Source organism: Scophthalmus maximus, chromosome 4 (assembly GCF_022379125.1).
Source record: "Scophthalmus maximus strain ysfricsl-2021 chromosome 4, ASM2237912v1, whole genome shotgun sequence".
NCBI lineage: Eukaryota > Metazoa > Chordata > Actinopteri > Pleuronectiformes > Scophthalmidae > Scophthalmus > Scophthalmus maximus.
The window spans coordinates 4,447,501-4,460,704 of record NC_061518.1 but is presented as its reverse complement, the minus strand read 5'-3'; the positions used below and the strand labels follow the sequence as shown (position 1 = coordinate 4,460,704).

Below are 13,204 nucleotides of genomic sequence, written 5' to 3'. Positions count from 1 at the left end.
GCAATGTTGAGTATTAATAAAAAACAAAAATATGCATAGAAAAGAAAATGAGCCACAAGCATGTGACAAACATTACAGCATTGCATGATTATAAGAGAGCCCTTCGAACCTTTAAGTATAACAGCGTCAACTACAGGATTTCACCTGAAAAAAAAGGACACCTTGAAACAGCTTTTGTTTTCTGAATTTTTATTTTTATATATTATATTTTTCTTTAATCAACATTGCACATATTCCATTTTCAATCACATCTCATATTGCTGTCTACAAAATGTTATGAATGTAGAAAATCCAGAAGTTGGAAGGTTTTTACCAAAAGAGTCAAACGAAGAAGAAAAACAAACAAAAACAAAAAAAAACAAAAAAAAAAACAAAAAGAGGAGAATTAAGGTCAGAAGTGACAAGCTCCGGGGATACAGAGAGAGAAAGAGTGAAAGAGAAGGAGAGGAGCTCCCTCGGGGGGGGGGGACACACACAAACATACCTTGGGTTAGGATGCATTTTTCTCAAAACAAAGCATCATGCAGAGTACAAGCAAGGCCGGCCGAAACCTCACATGGATACTTCTCAACACCTGAACTGTAGAAATATTTTACACGTTCATTAATAGCGACTGTCGCTGATTGATGATGACTGCCCTCCTTGGTTGAGGATGAGTCGAGACAACGCAGTGGCAAAATGAACAGTTTGGATATTGAGCGAACACATACGTGAACATTAAAAGCAAATGCACCTCCGCCACCACCGTCGTCTCAAACCACAACTTCCACCACACCGCGCCCGAGGGTCTGAGGTGAGGCGTTCGAGAGAATCACAACGACTAATGTAGATACTCTGCCACTTTTAACCACCGTGCAACTGTGACCGTGGCCTTCGGCTGCACCGAACTGCACCAGCTTGCATAGACACCTGATTATATATGGGTTTGAATCCCGTCCTTGTTGGCTGTGCTGAATATTCACAATATTCATCATAATCTCCAACCGTATGGTTTGTTCGTGTACTTCATTGTGTTACGCCCGGTGGTCATCCTTCATAAAGCCATCGTGGGGGTAAAGTTCAGGAACTACAACGAAATAATTCACCGTAAGACTCCCCTCCCCCCCCCCCCCCCCTAAAAGCTTCCTATATCATAGATTGATGGATCAGAGATATCTTGTGGGAAAAATAGGAAATTGCAAATGCAAAGGCGCGGGTAGACGCAAATGACGCCACGCGAAATTTGCGCCACGCGCTTCACTCGCTCGGGTTGAGGTGCTTGAGCTCGAGCGAATTGTCGCCGTGAGGCAATGTCGCGAAATGCCAATTAGCGCTGAGATTATCCCGAAGTCACCGACGCCTTCGCTCCGAAAGAGAGCGAGCGGGAAATTTGCGGGTTGTGTTTACTTGTGCACGTAAACGCGAATGATGCCGCGGGCAAACTCGCTCATGTAGCGCGACGCGGAAAAAATTTGCTTTGCAAATCACATGTAGTCTGTTGAATACGACACGACAAAAGATCTGCCGCAACTACCAACTGTCACCCGAGTGAAGGTACACGACACCTTGTCATCGACTTGAACTTTGTGCTTCTAAAAAGAGTAGTCGCATCGTTCGTACTTTTGACGCAAGAAAACGCAGCGGCCCCCCGAGAGCTCGACGCACTGCAATTAGTTAAATAATCTTCAAATGAAGCAAACATCTTCACCTATTTCATGATATATGTGGAACAAAACAGATCACAATCAATACTTTTCTGTATTTTGTTTGTGTTTTCTGTGATGCATGTGTTGTCCTACATGTTTTACAGTAATCCACCTTGTGTTCTAAGGGCTGCATTTGTGTTGTCAAATTGGTTAAATAGTTTTTTTCTTCATGCGCTTGTTTTGTGTCTATTCACATCTTTTTCTCACGTGCAGTGTGTTGAGCTCCCAGGGCTTTGAGCACTGAATTGTTTACTACCAAAAAGTGATATGAAACATAGCGTGGCCATGTCACAGAGCGCAGGGCATCGATCACCGAGCGGAAATTACACAATATTCTCGAAATCCCCGTTTGCCATCGGGGCAGCAACTGCTGCTAAATTTACCGGCAGTTATTATGTCGATCAATCATGAATTGTTTTGCGGTAAAATATCCAAGGAGATCTGTTCTGATGTCTTGTTTTGTCCGACAGTCCATAACTAGCGTGTGCTAGCTTGAACTAGGCCGAACCCAAACGACAATCATGTCAGTCAAATAAAATGTGTCCGTTCAATGCGAATATTCGACAATTTTTCCCCGTTTCATTGAACTACCGAGTTTTGAGCGGGGTTCGGCAGGATGCTCGGGATGACAGCGACGTTTGCTTACTGTGGTAAAAAAAAAAACGCCAAGTCCTCCCGCCGAGCTAATGCGCTATGCTAACTTCACACTGGAAACGGGCAACGACATTTCATGTCACACGAAAGCCAGGGACTGTATCGTATCACGTGGCCGTGAGCCATCCAATCCACGACTTCTCAGCAGAGGGCAGAGGAGAACGTTTATCTCGGAGCCGGAACAGGGAAGGCCTCTCTTTCACCGGGCCGCTGCCCTCGCGCCACTCGCACCGACCCCGGGTCCGGCTCCCCGGCTACCTCTACCTGTCACAGACATCTTCACCACCGGGACAGGAAGACTTGATGTACTGTAGTGGAATCATTTGACTCTGGAGGGCAGCGTGAAATCAAGGAGCCCTGACTCTACTTCTGTGGACCGAATTGTCCCCAAATAAATACACTTCAGACTGAAAAAATGCCCAAGCTCGGAGAATCTCAGTCAACTTGTGCTTTGATTCTTCGACTGAATTTTTTTCTCCGCTTTCTCGAAATGGGAGTGTTCCATATCTGGATGAAACGAAGGCTGGTGTCAGTAGGGGTGTGTTGGCATATCTGTCTGAAACACCCCGAGAGGCCGCTTTGCTCAAGGAGACTCTGGCAGCACCGAGCTCACGGGCTGTTGCGACTCACTCGCGAACAAGGACTAGTGGTCTGACCGCGTGTATGGTTCGTAAGCGTTACTGTAGTCCCACCACGCCCTCCACTACGCCGTGTCGGCTCTGTGGTCGTCATTAAAATACGTGGGAAAATGCTAATTGGCTTTTTTCAAGGATTAAGCACTTGAGCGGTTAATTCCCCTTCTCGATTTAGCGAAACAAAGTCCGTCTCCTCTCCGCCACTGGTGTACGCTGAGCCAGACAATGAAGAGGCGTTCTAATGCAATCAAGTTCCATTTTGGATGATATTCAAAGCCCATGAAAGGGTATTATCACTTCAAACAATGTCATAATCCTCGAAAGAAAGTGTCTTTTTTTTCGACCAACAAATTCATTCCGCAGAGCCATTAAATTGTCTTCCGTGTGGGACAGTTTCCTCGGTGCAGAGGTGACCAGGCAAACAACTCTCATCGCTGTGTTTGCAGTAATACTGCTCTGCACGATGGCAGATGGTGCCAAACAACCCCAGTTAAAAAAACAAAAACCCAGCCGGTCACGTAACATCCAGCACGACGAATACCAAAGAAACACAAACTGCGTCACTGTTCAACAGTTTTTGCGGCGCTCCTCCCGAGCCACCTTGTTTATAAGGAGATTAAGACGTGAAGCAGGTTTCGCAGCGTTATCTTACACCGCGGGATGTCGCAGTACACTCTCCAGTTTTCATCCTCCGACTCGTGCATCCCTCTTTAATGCATGTATGCGCATGTTATATTCAAACTGAGCCTCGCGTGGAAAATGTAGACAGCGCTGCCTGCGTGCAATGTGAAGATACCGGGCTTAGTCGGGTTGCTCGGGAGTTTTAGTTTTTGGAATTCACTACATGAACATTGAATTCAGATATGTTCAAAAAGTAGGGTTTTGTATCAACACACCCATCCCGGTTGCTATGGGCAAAAGGAGCCAGTGTTGCCAGTTTGGCTACTCATCATTTGATTGGATGGACAAAACTTTTAATGAGTTGGGCAACTTTCTTTTTTCATTTTTTAAACCATTTTGATGGTTTCCAATGACAAAACCATCCAGGCTATTTTCCAGTGATTAAGCTCCTCCTTCCCTCTGGGTAGCATCATCAAGATTGACAGGGCCCAAATGATCAATAAAAGAAAGAATCACTTTCCAGTTTATTACAGCTGCATTGAAACTCTTGTTTCTTCCCCCCATTCAAGTGCATATCGCTGTGATGAATGCCCCGTGAGAGCTTTTGTTGTTATAAATGAAAATCTAAATGTTTAATCGATAACCAAAAGCTTTGGTTGAGATACTTTTTCCTTTTTATGACCCAAAAAAACCCTCAAACCTAGTGGGCGGTCTGTTATTTTGTTTAATTGTGCAAATAAAACAAACCACAGAGGAGCTTCCTGACACTCCTTCCCACGAACAATTTTATTTATGCACTTTAAAATCTAACTTCAAGATCCGGTTGCGTTTCAAAACGTTGTGTTTAACATTTACTAAATCTTAACACTGGGTTGTTGTTCCTGCGTGGCTTTAGATCCGTGGTCAATTGGTTGTGGGGGGGGGGGGGGGGGGGTTTGGGAAGAAATCCTTTGCTATTGACTAGCAGGGGCCTTTGTCTTAAAGTTAATCCTGCCGAGTTGCTCTGGTGGAAAGCACAGAGGATCGAATGAGTCTGGCAGTTGTTTAGGCCTCAGAAGTACGTGATGTTGAGCAGAAAAGCAGTTTCTCACCATCTGGACACCAGGACAGCCCTTCTTAATGTGAAATCAATTCCCCTAGTGAGAATTGCCTTTAAATGAGTTCAATTCTTCTCCTATTTTACGTGTTTATTTTTCGTAGTTTTTTTTCCCCACAGAATAACTGAACATGATTGACGCGTGTCGGGTGAATCTCCTCCTCCTCCTCCTCCTCCTCCTCTTCCTCCTCAGGCCAGAGGCCGCGATGGTTGGAAACGTGGCCACCCGGGTGAGTTTGCCAACTCAGAGGTGATCATAATTAATATGCTCTGCTCTCACCTTGTTCTGCGTGTTATGTAATGTCCCCACGCTGACTTTAAAGAATCTACTCATTAACTGTGCTGAATCACAACAGCTACCACAAGCGCTATCACTGCAGGTATCATTTTAACATCCACAGGAACATGTCGCACTACTGAGTCCAAGAAAATGAGATTTTTGTTTTGTTTTGTTTGGATTTTATTATATTTTTTTCCCACTCATCCCTTTGCACCCATGATATGACCGGGATGACCTGGAATCATGATACATATCCATTGTGGATAACTCGGGATTATGAGCATTTTATTTAGCGCGCGAGTCTCATTCAGCGCACACGGGGATGAATTTCATTTCCTCCCGTAATATTTAATCTGCCCATCGACCTTTATTATCTTCTTCCCCTCACACATGACGACACGCTGCCCTTCTCTGGGTTACCGGTGATCTGCTGGTGGAAGCAGATTCAAGTGAGGCCACGGTGACTCGACGTAATTGCAGCCTCTGACCACATTAAATCACTTTAATTGACAGATTGAGCGAAAAGGGGTGGGGGGGTTATAGACAGTCCACTTGATTTCTCTCCGTTTTCTTTTTGATCTCGTTTGTTCTGCTTGATTTTCGACGCGGAGAAGATCAATTCTCAGACTGCTCCGGTTCCTGTTCTTTGTGCTCACCTGAGGCCGTCTTTGCTGCCTTGTGTTCATACCAAACTGTGGCTGAACGTATTAGCAGATATATACATTTGTCCCTCACAACGTTAGGGACGTGACGCCACTATAGGCTGTTGGTATGATAGTTCTGCATCCTCCCGACTGTATCCAACTCGAAAACTCCAGGCCAGAACCGAGGCCTCCGTCGTCATTTGATATCGGTATTTAAACCACCACTGAAAACATATTTCTACACAAAGATTACGTTTTCATTTCGTTTATATCTTTAAGCAATGGTTTGACATTTGGAAAATAGGCGCATACTCTTTCATTTTATTTATTTTTGGCTTTGGGGTTGGATGACAAGATCGATACCACTCTCATGTTTGTGCAGAGAAAATGGAGTTACAGGCAGCAGCTGGTTAGCCTAGCTTAGCACAGAGGATTATTAATAATGTTCCTACAAAGACCCAAAGTCTAAGAGCAAAAAGACGGGAGTTGTGTATTGGTTTATTTCTTGGAAGAACCTGAAAATTGATAAAAACGTGGGATATTGTTGGATATTGTCGTGACAGGGTCTTTATGCTAAGCTAAGCTAAATGGCTGCAGGCAGTAGCAGCAGAGTGGATTTGATCTTCTCATGGAACTCTCAAAGAAATGAAAATAGAATATTTCACAAAATATCAACCAGTACCTTTAATCCTGTGGCTCCTGTTGCTCTTTGCTCACTCATTCTCAAACATAATTTGATTAAAAACATAATTGGATTGAAAACATGCCTGTGCTTTGTTTACCTTTTCCTTTCATCTCCTACTTTCCGTTTCTTACTTTTCAACTCTCAGACTAATTGGACTAATATTTGATTCACATGAATGTGATTTTTTTTTTTCAAAAAATAGATATTTGAGAGATGCAACCAAATATCACAATCACCTATCCTTGTCCTTTGGCTCCAATATTTATTCTTTAATTTCTTATAGATTTGATCATTCATTTTACTCCTCTGGAGTTTACTGGTGTTCTTGGCAAAACTGTTGGTACCTGCTCGTATCTAATCTTTCCCGATTAACATCTTCCTCATACGGATTTGTCAAGCACGGCATTGACATCTATTTAAAAACCTTTTGTGGGTTTCTGACACTGTGGAAATATGTGGAACATTCAGTAAACAGCTTTTCTGAGGGATACGATTGTTGAGGTAATTACAGATATGATGTTTTTTGAAAGGAGAAAAAGAGAAAAGAACAAGAATGTGAACTTTGGATTTTCTTTTTGACGTAGAGGAATACGGAAACTAAGATAAAGAGCTATATTCAAGCTTTCCAGTGCTGTGATAGTTAACATAGTATGTAAAGGATACTTTTTCAAAAGGAAAACGTAGGAAAATAAAACACTGTCTTCATAAAAAATACGTTGTGAAACTCATTACCACTCCAAAACAAAAAAGTCAGTGGACATTGCCAATTATTTCATTCATGGGGCAACATCGCAGGTCAAACAGAGGTGACATCATCCAATGCTTCTGTGGCAAAGTTTAAGAATGCCAAATAAAAGAGTCAGGGGTTATTCAATAGGCAGTATGTTCCAAAAAAAAAGAAGAAAAGAACAAAGACAAAACATGACAATGTCATGACAACGTTGAAGCAGCATTCGCAACAATATGAAGAACATGATTGTATCAGCGAGGACGAACCGAACACAGATGATTACGTTTGATGGTCGTAACAGTCAAAGAAAGAAAAAAGTCTCAAATGACTCTTATCCGCAACACACCGTAGGACACACAAGTATAAACGTCTGTTATGTACATTTTTTTTTTTTTCTCCACTCTATTCAGTGTGCATCTATATCACAACATTTCCAGAAGTCCACGACATACAATAGATTCAGGGTTTCACCTTTGGTTATGTAATTATCAAGGCTAGGTTTAAAAAAATATAGAACACACGTCCATGTTACTTTTGCATACAGTTAAAGTCAAAGTGAAAACATCAACAAAGCAGCTGGTCAGCTCTAAATTTGCATCTGAGAAAAAAACCTAAGGTATTTCGTCTTTACGCCGACGACCCGTTGGGGCGGGCGTCGTCCGCTGTTCTTCGGTGATGGGAAAGTGAGTGTGGCAGATATTCATGGTGATGTTTATGTGCCTGACATCTTTGCTTTAGTGTAAGTGGATCTTAATGTAAGAGGAGATACTTCTGATGTGTGTCAGTGTGCTGCGATTAGTCGTCGTCGCCGGTCGACCGCTTTGTCTCGCGTTTCTCTCCCAAACCCTCTGTACACGTTCTGGATGAGGATTTTCATGTCTGATGACTTTCACGCTTTCAAGTCGCCAGCGTTTTTTTGAGTGGGCGAGCGAGCGAGCGAGCGACTCGGGCCAGCCTTGTTCGGTCGACGATACGAAACAAGATTTGAAAAATAGATTAAGTCGTACTGCTGACCGCGCACAAGCAGAGAGCAAACCCACCACTTGGCAAACCAATGACACCTACGAAGCCGACCCAACTAAAACATTATGTCGACGTTACAACCAAACATTAACTCTATCATATTAAAATATTCACATCTGTTCCTTACAAGACACTTTTTTTTTTCCACACGTAGAGAAAAACATCTTTGAACCGATATAAGTCTCTTAGTTTCATCACGCCGTACGTCTGTATGTGTGTAGTATTTAAGGCAATCACTTTGGGCCACGACTTACTCGTCTACCAACTGCAGTCCCGACCCTCCAGGGCCGGTCGCACGGCGCCGCTCATCGCCACTCGTCCAGAAATGCAGGGTCCCGTCCAGTTGTGGTTGTTGTTGTTGTTGTTGTTGTTGTTGTTGTTGTTGCTATCATCAGTGTCCGCTCGTGCTCAAGACGACCGTTCACAATGCTTGTTTTCTGCAGTTTCCAGAGATGTGTGTCCGGGGGTGGGCGGTGTCTGGGTTTCTCCCTCTCCGTGTAACTGGCAGCGCTGCAACAGAGAGAGAGAGAAACAGGAAACGGGTGCAACTCCCGTCATCATTCTTGAGATAATGGCAGCCTGAAAGATGGAGCAATTTGCCCACAACGCCAAAGTGATGTACACACACGTTTTCCTTTCCCACCCAGAGACCGAGCAAAGTGCGTCCTCGCGACAGATTATCACCACGGTCATTAAGGCAGCAACTCCCTCTGAAAGGTCTGAGGCTTGTTGAGCATGTGTGGACAACGACTACTAGCATGCAGATTTAGTTATATGATGAATAATTGGTCTTGTTAACTACTTGATTTACACGTCTCCATTAGTTTCCCTGTTTAGTAGCTGAAAGGTGGTTAAAATCAACTTATATTTTTTTTTCTGGAATTAATAGGTTTTTTGTTTGTTTGTAATAAGTGTTTTCTAAGTAATTAGGGTCATAACATAAATACAAATTTGGCTGACTACATTGGTTGAGAGACTGAACTATGTATTTAAGATAAGATAAGATAAGATAAACCTTTATTCGTCCCACAATGGGGAAATGTGGGCATTACAGCAACAAAGTGGACAGAAGAATACAGAAAGAAATTTACAAAAAAGCATTAGTATGTACAAAATATAACAAAATAATAGCATTAAATTAAAAAAAATATATATAAATACTATAAAAAATAGTGGAGGTTTCTCCCTTACATCACGCCTCGGCGTGAGAATCTGTCAGCTAATCTACTGACCGGTGACCTTGTCATGTCTTCTCTCAAGAATGTAAAGTCTGGGTCCCAGAAGAGAAAAGACAGAGAAGAAAAACAAACCAAGAAAAAACAACTGTTCATTTATTCTTCTAAGGTGGCTAGCTATTAGCGAACTCCTACTACGACAGCTAGCTAGCAGCAACTTGGCTGAGATCGACACAGATGCTATTGCTAGCAAGCTAACTCCTACTGTATTCAGGTAGTAAAAGTTACAGTTAGCTAGCTCCTGAATACATTAGGAGTTAGCTAGTTACTATTAGAACACACACAGTAACGTATATTAATCAGCATCATAGCTGCGGGGGGCCCCACAGGGACTGCTTGTGTACAGGGCCCCCGAATTTGCGGCTACACCCCTGGTCGCACCTCACAACACTGTGTGTGCAGTTTGTAAGCCGGACATCTTAAGAGACGCGCTAGCGACGGACGCTGCGACTCCGCGGCTTTCGGCCTCGTGGTCGGCGCGTCCGTTCTCCCGCACCCGAGGCTGCGGGTTCGAAGCCCGGCCGGTTCGGTCAAATCATCACCAACAAGACAATCAACACTTTCAAAAGTCCACTAACCACCGAATAACTACGCGCCTCTTTGCACTGACTTTGCACGTGATCTCATGGCGTGAACGCACCATTCGAAATCACAGTGATCTCTGCCAAACCAGGCAAAGTGCAGCGGCAAGGAGAAACCGTGGCCACGAGTTCGGAACAGCGACCGTCCGACATGCTCATTGTCATCGTCTTCCAGCCCAGTGCGACCCTCCACTGTGCGCAATCATAGCTGCGGCGGGCGCAAGGCAATTACGGGAAACATAACGAGTGTTTCTATCTAATTCCCTTATTATGAACCCACGATGCTGAATCTGCGGCTGTCTACGTTCCGGGCGAGAGCGTCCCGTATTTACCCCCCCCCCCCGTGCTCGTAATGTCGAGGGGACAAATATAGATATTCAATATTCAGGTCGGCGTAAACACTGACTACACAGCGGCGAGTCGGGAGACATTTGAATTTGAACGGCGGCGATGGCGTGAATTCAGGGGAGACGATGTCCTCAATATTACAGTGTCTTTCTTCCGAGGCTACGAGTCACTGTGTCACTCGGAGGGAGAGAAAATGAAGCAAGTCGTTCGGAGCACAGCGCTGCTCTGCAATCAACTCCTTTTTTTTCCTCTCCCCCCAGATGCATTTGTTGAAATAAAGGCAGCTCGTGTGTGTGAACACTACGACTACAACACCAGAAGCGCCAGTAGAGACGTTTGCTCTGCGGAACCGAGCCGTTGACATTCATAACCGTTATTATTGCGGTAAATTGTATGGAGACGTTTAAAAAGCAACCTGCCTGTGATTTCATGAGCAGAAGTCGTGGCAAGATATTAAGCTTAATTTCTTTCTAATGGAAGGCAGTGGTGCAATGAGTTCAGTGAATATGATTGATGGAGCAAAGGCAGCCGGGGAAGTCACAGCCCCAGGAGATTCAGAAAAGGTCTGGCAGGCCGGCGAATGTCGGTTGCCAAAGTTGACAGACTGGTTGCCATATTTCAGCAGTGTGTTGCTGGAGTGATCTGATTGTCCTTGTTATTGGGCCATTTATTGCCTACGCCGAGGAGGTGGTGTGTTCACCCACGTTGGTTTCTTTGTCTGTTTGTTCAGCAGGATTACGCAAAAAGTAACAGAACGGATTTTCACCAAAGTTTCCACATTTTGTTGTGAAGACGGATTAAGGATGGAATTTTTCCTTGTTTTACATTTCTACCTAAAGGAAATACACAAGCACGTGTAGGATTGTTCGGGGGTAGATTTCAGTAAAGGGGGTTTTAGACAAGCATCCCTTTATTCTGCCTTTTTATATTCCTGCACGGATACACATGAGTAGAGCTGCAACCAAGGATTACTTTCCCTATTGATCAATGTCTGGATTTTTGTTTTGCGGTTATTCAATGAATTGTTCAGTTTGGATTATCACCTCACCACCCAGTGCACAAGATGAGAATCTTCACAGATATTCTCCTCTGTTATCGTAACCATGCACACACCGAAAACAATGCCACGTCACACACACTACGGGATTTTATAAAAAGATTACAAGATGTGACCCCATGGGGAAGCAGATGTTAAAAAAGAATGGCGTGGTGTTAACAGACAAACGCACACGGCTAGGAGTCGACGCGGGGTTGTCTATTATTCAGGTGAGCTCGTAACCTTCCAGTTTTAATATCTGTAAACGGTAGCATGCTGGCTGTTGACGTAATGATCCATCCATCCCTCCCTCATCTACCACTTTATCCATTTATGGGTCACGCAGGAGCTGGAGCCAATCCCAACTAACATTGGGCGAAAGGCGCGTTAGGGCGCCGCCTGCTCGCGGCCAAGCCAAGAGCGCCAGGTTGAGCCTGTTCACATCCGCAAAAACCACCTGCTACCCAGAAAGCTGCTTGTGCTTTTGTTTTCCAAAGGACCGGAATCGAAATCATCGAGTTGTTTTGCGGGAAGCAGCCAGTTGAGACTGGAACTGCAGGTACAGCATCATACTGGGGGATGATTGTTGCCGCCTCGACGCACAAAACGATATTAACACCGCAGCAGGGGGGTTCCATGAAAATGATTAAAAACAATCAGAGTTAATACATCCAAATGACTCGACGGTTATCTCCCCCGATTTCTGAAACTCATTTTGCACTATTTAATTGATAAAATGTCATTCTCACATATGCTCTCTGGCACGCAGACACGAGTTAAACTCTATGCAGACATCTGGATCACCGCGCGCATCTCGCGTTGGTTTCGCAAAATCCTTTAGGTTGTGAGAAGCAATTGAGAATCAGAGCAGGAGGAGAGTACCCGGACCTGCGTAACTGTCGCGCTATATAATCGAAAACACTGATGACATCAATGCAGCTGTACAAATCAAACAAGTCTTACCACTTGTAGGTAGCGGCCAAGCGGAATAAACGCAGAGGTTAAACACGAGTTCAAGAGCACAAAGCGCGACTGCGGAGATCCACTCGAGAAACGACGACGCGAGTGTCTGTCGGGACTGAAGCCACCTGCCTGACCTTTTCGCCGCCTTCTCCCGCGTTTGATAGACTCAGATGTCTCCGCTGACGACTGTGATTAATTAGTGGATAACGAATTATAGCCGGTTGTGCGTATGAGATACAGCTCTTTTTTTTTTCTGCCTTTGGGATGCAATTATTTTATACTACTTTTTTTTTACTGTCCCACCGCTCGTCCCTGTCTCTGAGAGATTATATTCATAATCACTGCCACAGAAAATGTGTTTCGGAGGAAGTTTTTTTTTTATGGTTATTTTTATTCCGGCACCGTTGCTATGTGGTAAAAGGTTATAGGGGAAAGATTACGGTCTGGTTTTAATCCCATAAACTGTAAATAAAAATGGACGTAGACTCTGAGTCAATAAATTTAGCCAATGCGGAATGTGCCTAAAGCCTGTATTCTCTTGAATGACCAGCAGAGGGCGACTCCACTGGCTGCAAGTAGAAGTCTGTGAGATGACGACCCCACTTCTTACTGGATTCATGTCGTCAGTGAACATTTTCCTTGGGAGTTTAAGGTTCAGCCTCTAGTTTAAAATTTTTCTTAAAAACAGCGCGATGTTCGACTAACGACTAAATTGGGAAAACAATGAAATAGATGATATATACTGTCGAAGTCACTGACGGCAGACGGAGTTGTTGACATGCAAACGGTTCAGGCGAATGCACGTCTGTGTTCACGGCTTAGTGAATCTGTGACATTTGAGTCGCAGTGCGAGTCTGGAACCTTTTGCGGGGTCAGCGTCGTCCGGCCTCTGCAGGGACGCGCGGAGCAGGAACGTTTTTCCACATGGACAGATCGGTAATGTCCGCACCGCAGACTGGAACAGACTCCGCTGGAGAGGGCGAACAGG

General features: G+C 44.2%; 1 protein-coding gene across 1 annotated transcript in view; it reads right to left on the bottom strand.

The window, feature by feature from the left end:
• Positions 1-1,095: 1,095 nt before the first annotated feature.
• Positions 1,096-13,204, bottom strand: part of kcna4 (potassium voltage-gated channel, shaker-related subfamily, member 4) — a 50,867-nt gene continuing 38,758 nt past the window's right edge. The window contains exon 2 of the mRNA XM_035628470.2: positions 1,096-8,563. The gene's annotated coding sequence lies outside the window, so the exon portion shown is untranslated. The remainder of the gene's footprint in view (positions 8,564-13,204) is intronic.